General features: G+C 46.6%; 1 pseudogene; it reads left to right on the forward strand.

Moving 5' to 3' along the window:
* The window catches only part of LOC132250426 (putative E3 ubiquitin-protein ligase UNKL), a 44,741-nt pseudogene that overhangs the window by 6,390 nt on the left and 23,139 nt on the right, over positions 1-15,212 (forward strand).

Below are 15,212 nucleotides of genomic sequence, written 5' to 3' on the forward strand. Positions count from 1 at the left end.
GCACTCGCTGTAACCCTACCTGGCCCTGGATTCATTTGTGGACCTGTTCTGTGTGCCTAGCACTTGGCCTAACGCTAACTGAGCCTGGATTTATTTCTGAATCTGTTCTCCCACCCTAGCAGTTGGTGTAAAGCTAACTGGGCCTGCATTCATTTGTGAATCTGTATTCTAACCGAAGCACTTGGTGTAACCATATGTGGAGCTGGATTCATTTGTGGACCCTTGCTGTCCACCTAGCACTTGTTGTAACCCTAATTGGCCCCAGATTCATTTGTGAATCCGATCTGTCACCCTAGCACTTAGCGCAACCCTAAGTGGCCCTGGATTCGTTTTTTAATCTGTTTCCTAACCCTAGCACTCGGCCTAACCGTAACTGGCCCCGGATTCATTGGTGTACCTGTTCTGTCTGACTAGCATATGGAGTAACCCTAAGTGGCCCTGGATGCATTTCTGCATCTGTTCCCTAACTGTAGCACTCGGTGTAACCCTAACTGGACTTGGATACAATAGTGGACCTGTTCTGTCCCCCTAGCACTCGGCCTAACCCTAACTGGGCCCGGACTCATTTCTGAATACGTTCCCTAACCGTAACAGTCAGTGTAACCGTAACTACACATGGATACGTTTCTGAATCTGTTCCCTAACCCTAGCACTCAGCCTAAGCCTAACTGGGTCCGGATTCGTCTGTGGACCTGTTCCCTAACCCTAGCACTCGGTGTAACCCTACCTGGCCCTGGATTCATTTGTTGGACCTCTTTTGTCTCCCTAGCACTTGGCCTAACCCTAACTACGCCTGGATTCATTTCTGAATGTTTCATAACTCAAGCACTTGGTGCAACCCTACGTGGACCTGGATTCATTTGTGGACCCTTGCTGACTACCTAGCACTTGCTGTAACCCTAAGCAGCCCCGGACTCATGTGAAACTGGTACGTAACCGTAGTGCTTAGCGCAACCCTAAGTGGCCCTTGATTCATTGGTGCACCTCTTCTGTCTGCCTAGCACTTGGCGTAACCCTAAGTGGCCCTGGATGCATTTCTGAATGTGTTCCCTAAACCTAGCACTTGGTGTAACCGTAAATGGACTTGGATACATTTCTGGACCCGTTCTGTCCCCCTAGCACTTGGCCGAACTCTAACTGGGCCTGGATTCGTTTCTGAATCCGTTCCCTAACCCTAGCACTCGGCGTAACCCTAACTGGGCCCGGATTAATTTCTGAATAAGTTCTCTAACCCTAGAATTTGGCGTAACCCTACCTGTATCCGGATTCATTTCTGAATCTGTTCCCTAACCCTAGCACTTGGCCTAACCGTAATTGGGCCTGGATTTGTTTATGCAACCGTTCCCTAACCCGAGCACTCGGCGTAACCCTAACTGGCCCTGGATTCATTTCTGAATCTGTTCCCTAACCCTACCAGTTGGTGTAACCCTAACTGGACTTGGATACATTTGTGGACCCGTTCTGTCCCCCTAGCACTTGCGCTAACTCTAACTGGGCCTGGATTGATTTTTGAATACGTTCCCTAACCCTAGAATTTGGCGTAACCCTAACTGTATCTCAATTCATTTCTGAATCTGTTCCCTAACTCTAGCACTTGGCCTAACCCTAACTGGACCCGGATGTGTTTGTGGACCCGTTCCGTAACCCTAGCACTCGCTGTAGCCCTAACTGGCCCTGGATTCATTTGTGGGCCTGTTCTGTCTGCGTAGCACTTGGCCTAAATCTAACTGAGCCTGGATTCATTTCTGAATCTGTTTCCCCACCCTAGCAGTTGGTGTAAAGCTAACTGGGTGTGGATTGATTTCTAAATCTGTTTCCTAACCCAAGCATTTGGTGTAAGCCTATGTGGAGCTGGAATTGATTTGTGGACCCTTGCTGTCCACCTAGCACTTGGCCTTATCGTAACTGGCCTTGGATTCATGGGTCTACCTGTTCTGTCCACCTAGCACTTGGTCTAACCCTAACTGGGCTGGATTCATTTCTGAGTCTGTTCCGTAACCCTAGCACTAGGTCTAAGCCTAACTGGACTTGGATTCATTTGTGGACCTGTTCTGTCTGCGTAGCACTGGGCGTAACCCTAACTGGGGCTGGATTCATTTCTGAATATGTTCCCTAACCATAGCAGTTGGTGTAACCGTAATTGTACCTGGATTCCGTTCTGAATCTGTTCTTTAAGTCTTGCACTTGGCCTAACCCTAAGTGGTCTTGGAGTCATTTGTGGACCTGTTCCCTAACCCTAGCCTTCGGTCTAACTGTAATTGTGGTGTGCATTTGTATGTTTCTAGCTTCCACCTGCTGCCTGTTTGCAGCTGCTGTGGTTAGGGTTGTGGTGCTGGAAAATGCTCCAGCTTGGAGCACCTACTGCTGTAATGCGTAATATTCGTAGGTGGTGCAGAGCCATCGTGTGTCTTTTCCATACCCAGAGCTCCTGGTTAAGAGACAGATTTTCCCTTAGTCCCAGTGTCCATGTGAAGCAGGTACCTTTTCAGTTGTGCTGTAGCTCTGGTTGTAGTTGCTTGCTCTGTGCTGGGGTGCTTTCCTGTTCTGTAGGCTTTGGGCATTGCCTTTTAAGTAATTGAGATCAATTAAGCCGTCATTACTGGTTAGCCTCAGTTGTTCAGACTAGGGAGCTCTAGTTTACCAGTTCTATTCTGCATGCTAGTGAGTTTAAGTTGTTGCACTTGTACTGTCTTACCTTTACTTTTTCCAGGTATCCCATGTACAGCAAGCACATACATATCATGATACTGAACTTACATACATACCACTTACGTACAGATAGGAACATACATAGATGCAGATCAGTTGGTTTAGAGTCCAGGTCCCAGAGACACTTAATCTGAAGTGTAACACAAGCCTGTAAGTGTTGGTGTTGCTTGAATCTGAAAGGGTAACCTGAGTGTTGTCTCAGACGGCCGGAGCCGACTTGAGGAGGATCGCTGATTACTCGGCCGTCAGGCGGGCTGGTGGATGGAGAGGCGGGACACAGCGTATTGGTTGCAAAATAACTTTTACTTTACTTACACTGCTGGTGGTCGCGACGCAGGTGGTAAGGTTGCTTATGTAGTTACAGGTAACGAGTTGCTTGCGTAGTTACAAGTAACTGGCAACAGAATGAACTGGCGAGTTTGTAGACAGAAACGAGCATGCAGGATACGTCGGGAACAGACGGTGATGGGGAGATGTTGGTGGGTGATCAGTCCGCCAGCTTTTCTCTGCCACGTGGCAAAGTTCTCATACTCTACCACGTGCTCAGAGCTCTCCGACCTGGGCGGAAGCTGCACGGATTTTTATACGTTTAGAGTAGCCAATAACAGGCTGCCAGGTAGGAATAGCTAATGAGGCAGAACGTACCAAATTTGAAAGTAACTGCGGTTATTCAGGGCAGTTCTATTGTGACAGGGGCACTCAACTCATTTGGTTATGACAAGTGTGAGCTGTTAATAGTTGTCCTTACTGGGACTTGAACTTGTAATATTACTTGTGTTGTGGACCCTAACCCTAAGTGAAATCCTGGTGCTAAGGCTTCCTGTCCATGACAGTTGGAAAAGGTGTTATTGTGTTTTGCTGAGGGAAGGTTTGGTGTTTTTAGGGTTGTGTTTTGGGTATGAGTTGTTGTTTGGTTTGTAGGCTGGCTTCTAAGGGGCAGGGGGAAGGTGGAGTAGGAGTTTAGGTGGATGTGTGTTGGGCTGAGTGTGGCAGCTAGGTGGATAGTTCAAGTCAGGGCAAAGGGCAGGGGTTGGGGGTATGGGTCAGGGGGTAGGGTCTAGGGTGTTGGGTGTCAGGGTTAGGGTGTTGTGTTAGGGTTAGAGGGTCGGGTTAGGGTTCTTAGTAGTGTTATGGGGCAGGAAACAGATCATTTTGTTGTTTTTTTTCTTTATTCCTGGTGTTTATTGGTCCTTTGAAATACTCGTATACCCTCTAATACTTTACAAAACTAATTGCTAGTTGCATATTTTTGTGTGTAGGTCCACAAGCACAGAATGTAGCATTAAAAAGGTAGGACGAGAGCATGGAGCTTACTAAACTTTAGTAAAAGCATGCCAAATGAGTGATTTGGGAGAAAACCATGAGAACAGAGAGTCTGTTCTGGGTACAAGCAATGATGTTAAATTGAGTTTAAACTTTTTCATGGGGGGAAAGAAACAAGAATTGCTTTTAGAAGTGACATGCATTGAATTTAGTGTCAGATGCATAAAAAAGTGCCTGTTTTTAGCAGTAAATTACTTTGTTCTGTTTCATGTTAGGTGTCCAGACTTGGCTTACAAGTTCTCTGCAAAAAGTAATGCACACTGTATAAAGCTTATTAAAAATAGAGCTTGAAAAATAAAAGTACGGATAAGTGAAAACATGTATTGTGCAACAAGATAATGTCCGCTTCTTGTAAACAGTGTGCACTGAATGAAGTTATCTTTGCATGCAAGTGTGTTTCACTACATCGTGAAATGAACACGTAGAGCTAGGGCCCAGTAGAAACAGACCTGAGTTTCTTTCTGCTGTATGAATTATTAAAGCAATTCAGGAGGAGATACAGTTAATGTGAACAACATGGTTGTATATCATTAACATTAGTGGGTATTGCATGCATCTATTTCAGGGTCATAGTTTCAAGACATTTGAACTAGGCCAACTAGAAAAATCCTTGAACTGAGATTGTTTCACAGAAAAGTCAGAGTTACAAGACCAGATCTTCAAGTATTTAACGGACTCTGTACCAGCTCTCACCCGTCGAGAGTCTGGCTAGTAGTGTGTGCTATTGCAACCATTAATTTAATTTTTTTTAAGTGAAGTTATTTTTTTCCAGTTTAAATGTGTGTATACATAATGAGAAGGAATATAGTAAGAAATAACCATTAAAAATATAGTGGAGCAAAGTATATTGGACAAACACTGTTTTCTCTCTGCAGATTTCCTGTTCCTCAATTCCAACTGTAGCATCAAGCTCTGGTAGCAGTAGTTCTTTGTCACCTGTTGGGCCCCTTTGTAGGCAGAGACCATTAGCAAATGGTGCGTTGTGTTCTGAGTCTAGCCCATCAGGTGTTTCCTCACCAACTTCTAACTATCCAAAAGCACCAGGCTTTGAACGAGAGGATCAGGTATGTAGAAGTACAAATAAAATCTTAAATAAATTAGATTCTTTAGCAGATCCGTTTGTTACATGTCTGAGATAAGTTTTGATTACTTAATATCAAGCATGTCAAGATGACTTCTCTGCTAACAGTCATGTTTTTGAGCTAAACAGCTCTTCATAGAAGAGGTTAACATATTAAAAAGGACAATTCCAGATGTAAAAGCTGAAACATTTTCCAAGCCCATTTGCCTTTAAAAATGCAGAAAAATATTATCCAACTAAGAGTTCATAGGATTGAATTTTATCTTTATTCTAAATTTCATACTACTAGAATTATTCAGTAATAGCAAGGAAGGTAGATTTTTAGTGTAGAAGCCATCAGGTTGGTTACAAAGTTAAAACACAGATGTGTTAAATGTGATGACAACCAGTGTCATATGTAAAAACATATAATGCATTCAAGTAATATTTGATTTATTCCACCATCAGACTTGTGTAAAAATTACTTTGTAGGCTTTAAAATATTCAACATGTTTTTTATTTAAGATTAATTTTTTAAAAATCCTTGTTCATTTTGTTTAATTTTATCCTTGCTACAAAATATTACTAAAGATAGTGTCTTTAGCACATACTAGTCCTCAGTATACAACCCTGAACAAGGTAATATTTTAAGTGAAAATATCTGGTAGGCCAACTTATTTCAAATGATTGAAGTGTTAGGGAAAAAGGCTGTTTCTTCAATGGAACAGGAAAGGAGAAACTCGCAACATAGAAACTGTTGGCATTGCTAATAGGAGACTTTGCTGCTGTGTGACTGCCATTTATTGGTACACGGGGAAACCACTCCGGCATTCAAGCACATTGATTCTAAATGAAGTCTGCAATGAATACCAGGAGTTTGTCCCATTTGAGTGTATGTGATGTCTGCCGTGGACCTTACCAACTCTCCTTTTGTAAAACGACAGACATGATTAGTGTGCCTGTGGCTGCCCTCCTCTTCCTTACTTTTGATCCTTATTTTTAGGCTAGCTGCAAGAACCACAGCAAGGTCAATTTTGTGGTTATTAAATAATGCTCATTTTGAACTGTCAGATGTTTTGTTTCCTATGACCATCTCTTTATTCATTCTTACTCCTTATTACTTTACCTTAGCCCTTGTCTGAGGTTTGAAGCAGCTAAAACGCACAATTTTTCTCCCTCCTCTACTTTGTTAACCACTGAATCTCTAGTTCTCCGCCCCCTCCCAGCTTAGCACAGCATGTCCTCCTTGCCTCAGCTTTCACCACACTTGAGTTTTTTAATATCGATTCCTGGGTTACTTCTTGAGGAAGTCCTGCGACTTCTTTTTGGTTACGGGGCTCCTTTTGAAATTACTTTTAAGCCTCATGCTTTTGTACGATGCTCGATGCTCGTTTTATGCCACAAGGAAAATGTAACTTTCAAAATCAGCCTTGCTTCTTATACTTCACTTAAGTTGCGGTAGCGAAAAGCTCATGATAACAATATTAATAATGGAAAAAAATGTATAGGTTGCAGCCAAACTATTTCCTATCTTAACTGAGATTGGTATACAGACAAATGCAGATTACAAACAGGCTGAATAGGACAGAGAGGAAGGAAAACTGCTTTGGCTTGGGCATGGGCATGTGCAGGTAGGTGGTAGCATGCTTGTCACTTCTGGCCAAAGTTGGCACCCTTTCTTAGCCAGATAGTAATGTTCTCCTCTCCAAATATATTTAGTCCAACATTAAGGCCATGGAGGTAGGTGCAGGGTGAAGGTTTCCTCTCCCGACATTAGAATTGGCTAAGGCAACAGCATATGAGAAGGCAAGGTCAAAATCAGGGTAAAGATAGCGCTGGTATAACTCCCTTTGTAGGATTAAAATGACAGAACTATGAACATCCTCTTCCAGCTGTAAAGATCAGACTGGTGCTGGACCTGCTCCCAGTAAGCAGTTACTGACACCATCTGCTTATTAAGATTATATTTTACCAAAGTTTTTCTTTGTTTCAGGCAAAACAAAAAAGCCTGCCAGGTGAGAGTCATCCAAAAATAAGTGAACAGGACAGTAAGCAGGTAAGGTCAATGAAACACCATTATAGATGCATTGGCTTTCCTATAGCATCAGAGTCGTGTTTATAGAAGTAATTGCAGTCTAAGATGGAAGTAGAACCCATGGGAATCTACTATGGGGAATGTCTGGTGCAAGGAAGAGAACTGAGACAGCAGTGTGCCTTGATCATGCTGCTGACTAGGTAGTTCCTGGGTTTGGGAGTTGGAAGTTGTTGTTAGAATTAAGGTTGGCCTTAGCCTTGTTGATGGGGAGGAAGACAAGGAAATCCCGAGCTTCTTATACGTGTGGGGCAGTGTGGGGAATGAGAAAAAGGAGCCCTCCAGCTGTGTGTCTACAGTGGGTTATGGAATAGAGAAAATCCCACACAATTTACTGATTCGTTTTGATGCACTGGCTAGGGGAGTAGTTAACTGATTACACGATTTCACAATGATTACACACTTAATTTATACAACACAATTTTATTTTAAAACTCTTTGCTACGTATATAACACTGCTTAGCTTTAAGAAACAACACAAACATTAAAACACAATAATTACATATATCAGAAACAATGCTCTGAATGCACTTCCTTCCCAAACAATGCTATAAGAATTAGTATTACAAAAACAACTACAATTACAACTAAAAGTTAAATTTGAACCAATACTATTATTTTTCATATTATACTTACAATCCTAGAATTCCGAGACGCTAAATACCAAAAAATGGTTTCATTCCTCAGTAGTACAGTTTAATGGGTTGGCCTCAGTAGTACGGTTCAATGGGCTCGCCTCAGCAATACAATTCAATAGGCTGGCCTCAGCAGTGATAGGACTAAGTCCCCTTCCTTCAGGGCACTAAAAGATTCGTGTTCACGGAGAGGGTGGTTCAGGTGATCAGTCTGATCCAGCCTACAGTTGCGATTCTTCCTTCGTTGTTCTGCAAGTGAAGTCACCTCCAAATTGGGACAGTAAGTTACAGTTTTTATTGAGCGAGCTGCTGTCAGTGGGCTCCTCCTACTCAAGCCTGTCACTACTCCCAAATTTCGGCTCGGATCTTACTCAACAGATTCTTTTGCCTTGTTGAGCATTTTAAATTACCTTTGGGAAACTTCCATATCACTGCAAATGCCCTTTTCTTACCAATCTGGTCAAAAGGCCTAAGGGTTTGATCTCTTGGAACTCAGAATATTTGCTCTCTTTGTAAAAGACTTCTAAAGATAAAATTTAAATTAAGACTTTAAACAAAGTCAGGACCTTTTGCACGTAGTCCCAAAACAATGAGCTAGATAAGGAGATAAATCTTATCTTCTTCCTGAAACTGGCTAATGGGCAACCTTTACAAACATTCAAACTATTTCATTCAATATGACACTGTGAACATAATAGTAAGGGTTATAATGTCCTAAGGAACCATTCTTAGGCCTCTAAATGCTGGAAGCTGTAAGATTCATAGATTCATAGATGTTAGGGTCAGAAGGGACCTCAATAGATCATCGAGTCCAACCCCCTGCATAGGCAGGAAAGAGTGCTGGATCTAGATGACCCCAGCTAGATGTCTATCCAACCTCCTCTTGAAGACCCCCAGGGTAGGGGAGAGCACCACCTCCCTTGGGAGCCCGTTCCAGACCCTGGCCACTCGAACTGTGAAGAAGTTCTTCCTAATGTCCAGTCTAAATCTGCTCTCTGCTAGCTTGTGGCCATTGTTTCTTGTAACCCCCGGGGGCGCCTTGGTGAATAAATACTCACCAATTCCCTTCTGTGCCCTATGATGAACTTATAGGTGGCCACGAGGTTGCCTCTCAATCTTCTCTTGCGGAGGCTGAAAAGGTCCAGGTTCTCTAGTCTCTCCTCGTAGGGCTTGGTCTGCAGGCCCTTGACCATACGGGTGGCCCTTCTCTGGACCGTCTCCAGGTTATCCGCATCCCTCTTGAAGTGTGGCGCCCAGAATTGCACGCAGTACTCCAACTGCGGTCTGACCAGCGCCCGATAGAGGGGAAGTATCACCTCCTTGGACCTATTTGTCATGCATCTGCTGATGCACGATAAAGTGCCATTGGCTTTTTTGATGGCTTCGTCACACTGCCGACTCATCCACCACGACTCTCTGGGTGCGACCCTCCAGCCAGTTCGCCACCCACCGGTCTGTGCAGTCATCCAAGTCACAGCCTCTTAACTTGTTCACCAGTATGGGGTGGGATACCGTATCAAAGGCCTTTCTGAAGTCTAAGTATACAACATCCACCCCAACTCCTGTGTCCAGGCGTTTCGTAACCTGGTCATAAAAAGAGACTAGATTGGCCAGGCACGATCTGCCTGCTACGAACCCGTGCTGGTTTCCCCTCAGCATAACTTGTCCTGCCGGGCTCTCGCAAATGTGAGCCTTTATAATTTTTTCAAAGATTTTGCCCAGGATGGAGGTGAGGCTGACTGGCCTATAGTTGCCCGGGTCCTCCTTCCTCCCCTTCTTGAAAATGGGGACCACGTTAGCCCTTTTCCAGTCCTCCGGGACTTGGCCCGTGCGCCACGAGCGTTCGAATATTCCCGCCAGTGGCTCTGCAATGATGTCGGCCAGTGCCTTCAGCACCCTCGGATGGAGCCCATCTGGGCCTGCCGACTTAAAGGCATCCAGTTCTTCCAAGTGACTCTGCACCATCTCAGGGTCTACGCATGGCAGTCTGGCGCCTTGCTGCTGCCTCTCTACAACCCCAGTGAGAGACTTGTCGTGCCCCTCGCTTAGGAACACTGAGGCAAAGAACTCGTTGAGGAGTTCAGCCTTGTCCCCCCTGTCTGTCACCAATTGCTTCTGCCCATTTAGCAGGGGTCCTATTCCTCCCTGGGACTTCCTTTTACTCCCAATATATCTAAAAAACAATTTCTTGTTGTCTTCTACTTGGGTTGCCATCCTCAGCTCCATGGTAGCTTTGGCCCATCTAACTGCCTCCCTACAAGCACGAGCAGAGGAGGTATATTCGTCTTTGGTGATCTCTCCCTGTTTCCACTTTTTATGTGCTCCCCTCTTGGCCCTTAGGCTGCCCTGGACTTCAGTGGTCACCCAGGGAAGCCTCCTGGCCCCTTTCCCTCTTCTGCCTCACACGGGGATCGTCTCGCTTTGTGCCCGAAGGATCGTTTCCTTAAGGAACAGCTACCCTTCTTGGGCTCCCATCACTTCAAAACTCCTACTCTGCAGTGCGTCCTTGACTAATCGCCTGAGTTCATTTAAAGGGAAGGTGGGCATGGTGGGGATCAGTCTGTGTTAATGCTGTCCTCTGAGCATCTACTCTCTGCCACTGAGAGATACAGGCCACTCGGTGAGATGGACCTATGGTCTGACAGCATATGACATCTACATTCTTATGCACGCGTGCAAAGATAAGGGAGGAGACTGAAGAGTCCTCCAGCCATGTGTGTGTAGTAGTTTCGTAGTTTCTAGGTTCGGAAGGGACCCGAATAAATCATCAAGTCTGATCCCCTGCCCTGGGCAGGAACGAGTGCTGGGATCATGATACCCCAGCCAGATATCTATCCAACCTCCTCTTGCAGACCCCCAAGGTAGGGGAGAGAGCACCACCTCCCTTGGGAGCCCATTCCAGAGCTTGGCAGCTCTAACTGTAAAGTAATGCCTCCTGATATCAAGCCTGAACCTACTCTCAGTCAATTTGTGGCCATTGTTCCTTGTTATCACAGGTGGTGCCCAGGGGAACAGAGCCTCACCTATTTTCTGCTGGTCCCCTCTGGTGAGTTTATAGATGGCCACCAGATCCCCTCTCAGTCTTCTCTCGTGGAGGCTGAATAGATTTAGGCCCTTTAGTCTATCTTCGTAGGGCCTGGCCTGCTGCCCGCTGACCATGCGAGTGGCCCTCCTCTGGACCCTGTCAAGGTTAGCCACGTCTCTCTTGAAGTGCAGTGCCCAGAACTGGACACAGTACTCCAACTGCAGCATGACCAGCACCGCATAGAGGGGAAGGACTGCCTCCCTGGACCTGCTTGTGATGCATCTGTAGAAGCACGACAAGGTGTGGTTAGCCTTACTGACTGCTTCCTTGCATTGTATGTTAGGCTGAAGTTAGTGGGGAGGTATTTGTCATGAGATCAGGATGGCGCGGTTCCTCACAGGCCAGGTCCAGCATGGGGGTGGCCATGGGGGTTACTGTGGAATAAAGGATTGAAGGATCTGCTGCTGAAAGCTAGATGGCATGGGGAGTTTTGTATTAGAAATGCATAGGTACGTAGAGATTTCAAGAAAGAGATACCAAGTAGTACCTTCATAAATCAATGGAATCTTCCTAAGAGCAATGAGTGAAGTCAGAATGATCTTGTAGAACATCCCAGGTACAGTTTACCTTCCTGAGCAATGTAGGGGAACCACAGAAAGAATCCTCATGAACAGCATGGATGTTTAGACTTTGTGGCCATGGAGAAAATTGTTAACACACCAAATTAATATTTAGACAGTGTGTAAGACTTAACAGTGTATGTGTTTTACCATGTTTGTATGTGAAAGTATCTATGCACATATTGGCAGGAGAAGGGGACTGGACAATATAACCTAACGTTTGCAAGGGTTTTTTCCCCTCTTATTTCTCTGATAATTTTTATACAGTGATCACCTTTTTATGGACGTTTTAAAGTGGGTCCCGGGCTCCAACTAGCCCACCATGTTGTATATAACTACCTTTGCTGATGCTGAGCTTAATTTGTTTTCCGAGAGCAGTTTTCACATTGTTCACATGTCATAGCTATGTCTAACCTTAAATACTCGGGAAATCTTAATTTACAGAACCCATTTAACATTTCCTAGTTCTTTCTGTTTACAGATGTATAATACTTTTGTTTACACATGATTTTACTTATGTATATTTTAAACAGAACCATCTTAGTGTTTTCTCAGTGGTTAATCCACTCGCTTCAAGTATAACCTCCAGTATAACTTCTAGTCTGGCTTCCAGTATTGGATCAGATAGTTCATCCCCTACATCTCTCTCCACCATCAGTGCCAAAGCTCTCCCATTCTACCCTGGCAGTAATACAGTCGAATCAGTTATAGGTAAGTCCAAGCATTTAATCTTTTTGTAGTTTTTCCAAGATGATTCTATTTCAATATATCTTTATTATATGCTTACTGAATAGAGAAAGTATAGTTTTGCATATTTGCTTTATTACATGATGTTAAAATTAATACTTCAAATAGAATTTAAATTTTCCCCCTAATGTGAGTAACTTTTGTAAATACTTCCAAGGGAAGAAGAGACTTGCCAAACTGGATCAGATGAATGAGCTATTTATTTAGTCTGGCATTGTGTCTTTAACAGCAGCCAGTATGTAAGTGAAAGGTAAAAAGCTTTGATAGTTTACTTATGTGCTTTTAGGGATAGAAGGGATATCTTCCAGACTTCACACTTTTAAGCATGAGGATTGGTATTCTTTTATAGTATTATTCTGACACGTCATTTCAGAGCCTGTTTTGCTTATACAAATGTAAAGTTTTTTTTAGAGTGATTGTTTTGTGTTGATTTATGTTTGGGATCAGGATTTTTAGCCAGCAGTGCCCATTGGAGCCATGTGTATGCCCTTTGTGCCCCATACCAGGGGTGTCCAACCCCTGGCCCTTGGCACTGGGTCATCTGGACTGTCGGGATGCCCATGGGTAGCGGGGAGCCCCAAGGGCCGTGGCTCTGTATGCTAGATTGGGTGCACACAGTGCAGCATAGGGCCCAATTCCAGTGTGTGGAGATGGGCAAAGGCAGGATGAACCCCAAGGACCCCGATACTGTGTATAGGGGCAGCACAGGGTCCAGTCGCAGCACACAGGATCTGATCCCAGTTCATGGACCAGTCTTGCGCCATTCATCAGACTTGTGGGACAGAAACATTGAACACCGCAGCCCTATACCAAGGGTATAAAGAGGCGAATTGTCCCTTACCATACCTGGCTGTGAGATGGGACATGGGATTTTCCATGTCTTGTCTTGCTCTGCAGCAGGGGTGAGCAATTATTTTGGCTGGAGGGTACACTGAACAAGTTTTGGTGAGCTGGCAAGGGCCACGCATGTATCTTTCAGAAGATATCATTTTAATAATTATAGAAAAAAATCATATAAAATCAAACATCTACTATAACATTTTAATTTTATTTTAGAAATATTTTTTGGCATGATTTATGGGTTTTTTTGAGCACTGTATAAAGAGGTGTGATAGGGGGGCCTCCCAGGGCCGAGCTCTGTGGCCCGCCCGCCTGTCACCGTGACAGCGGGCCTACTCAGGGCCGAGCTCTTCATGGCCCGCCCACCTGTCTCTGGGCAACCGCCCGCTCATCTCGCCTGCCACGCCTTTGATGATAATGAGTTCAATTATGATGATAATTAAGCGGGAGGCTGCCCTTCGACTGCCCCGATGCCCAGGGGCGCTCTGCGGCTCCGACCTCCCCTAATACCGCAGCCCAAGCCTCGCAGATGGCATCATGGTGTTCTTCCTCACCAGCCCCCGCACTGGGCCCCAGAATCTTCTATGCAAGACCCCACTATGGTCTTCCCTACTCAGGCGGCCACTCCGCCGTCATCCGGGCTACCTCACCCTCCCGAAGCCTTGTTCCCCTCTCGGGTGTGGTCCCCCCGGGACCTTCGGCTACCTGGCCCTGGCCCACCTCCAGGCCAGTCGGGACCCCAGGCCCCCGGCTCTTGGGCATCCCTCGCGGTGGGCCCCCGGCCCTTTTGACCCTCACTGGTCCTGGCCCCGGCCCCAGCATGGGCCAGTCGAGGGGACTCTCCCCTTCGGGCTGGGTCTCTCTAGCCACTCACTCTACTCCTCGGGCCTCACTGTGCCGCTACTCCCTTCCTCCTAGGAGCAACCGCGGCACCTCGCCCACATCACTGCCACTCTCGGGGTCCGCCCTCTCTGGGCCCCTCACACACGCAGGCCCTCTCGGCCCTCATCACACGGGCCCTCTCGGCCCTCCTCCAACTCAGGGGTCACCCACCCGGTGCTGGTGGGAGCTAGGGGTTAAGGCGCCCCGACCCGCCTTTCACCGGGGTGATCACTGGCCTGGCATTTCCTGGGGGCTCCCGCGCCACTGAGCCCCACCAGAGCACCCACTCCCGGCAGGGTGCAGGTTCAGGCCATGCCCAGGACCAGAAGCCTCCTGCCATCCCCTTGCAGCTCCCCCTTACCTCCAGGTCAATCATAGCAGCCCTACAACCAGGTAATGTTGCTACCTCACCTTCTGCAGCCAAACTGCCTGGTTTATATAGGCCCCAAAATGGCTGCCGCAATCAGGCACCTGGAGGCTGCCAGCTCCAGGCCCTTAAAGTGGCAGAGACACCCTGTGCTCCGCCACAAGAGGCGATTGCATAATAGCTCAAAATAGTCTTACTCTTTTATACTGTGTGTGAGGGGGGAGTGTGAGTGTGTGTGTGGAGGGCTGCCCATGCACTAAGTCCTGGGAGTCAGCCAGGGAGGGCGGGGGCAGGGTCAGGGGGCACGTGCAGCACAGTTTGTCTGGGAGGTGCAGGTGTGGTCCGACCACTATCTGGCCTGTGGTTGTTCCTGCCGTGCTCCTCATGGGGACAAGCCCCTCCGAGGCAGCCCACACTGTGCTCTCTCCCACGCCCAATTCTGGCCTGCACGCACAGCTTCAGTGGGGCTTCCACCCAGTCTGCCCTCCTGGCATAATAAGCAGCCACCTGTAAGCGGCTAAGTGTGTGGAAGGTGTCCTGGAGCTGGAACCTCATGTGCTGAGGCAGGAGCCGTGTGGCTGCATCTTCCCTCCCACCTTGCTGGGTGTGTGGAGCTTGGCATGTGTTCCCACAACCACTGCCCTTCCCCACACTGCCTGCTACTGGGAACAGCACAGCAGGGGCAGGAGGAGGAGGGGCTACTGGAGGCAGGTGGGGAGTGAAGCAGTACCTGGGCAGCTGCAGCCACAGTGAGAGCAGCCCTGCCAGGAAGCTGTGCATGATGGTCGAGGCAGGTGTGGGCAGGAGTGCTGCAGAGGCACCCTCAGGCCAGATGCAGTCAGTTGGCAGGTGTCTGCCCATGGGCCGGATCCAGTCAGGTGGCAAGCCTTATTTTGCCCACTCCTGCTCCAC

The sequence above is a fragment of the Alligator mississippiensis genome, chromosome 4 (genome assembly GCF_030867095.1).
Source record: "Alligator mississippiensis isolate rAllMis1 chromosome 4, rAllMis1, whole genome shotgun sequence".
Classification (NCBI taxonomy): domain Eukaryota; kingdom Metazoa; phylum Chordata; order Crocodylia; family Alligatoridae; genus Alligator; species Alligator mississippiensis.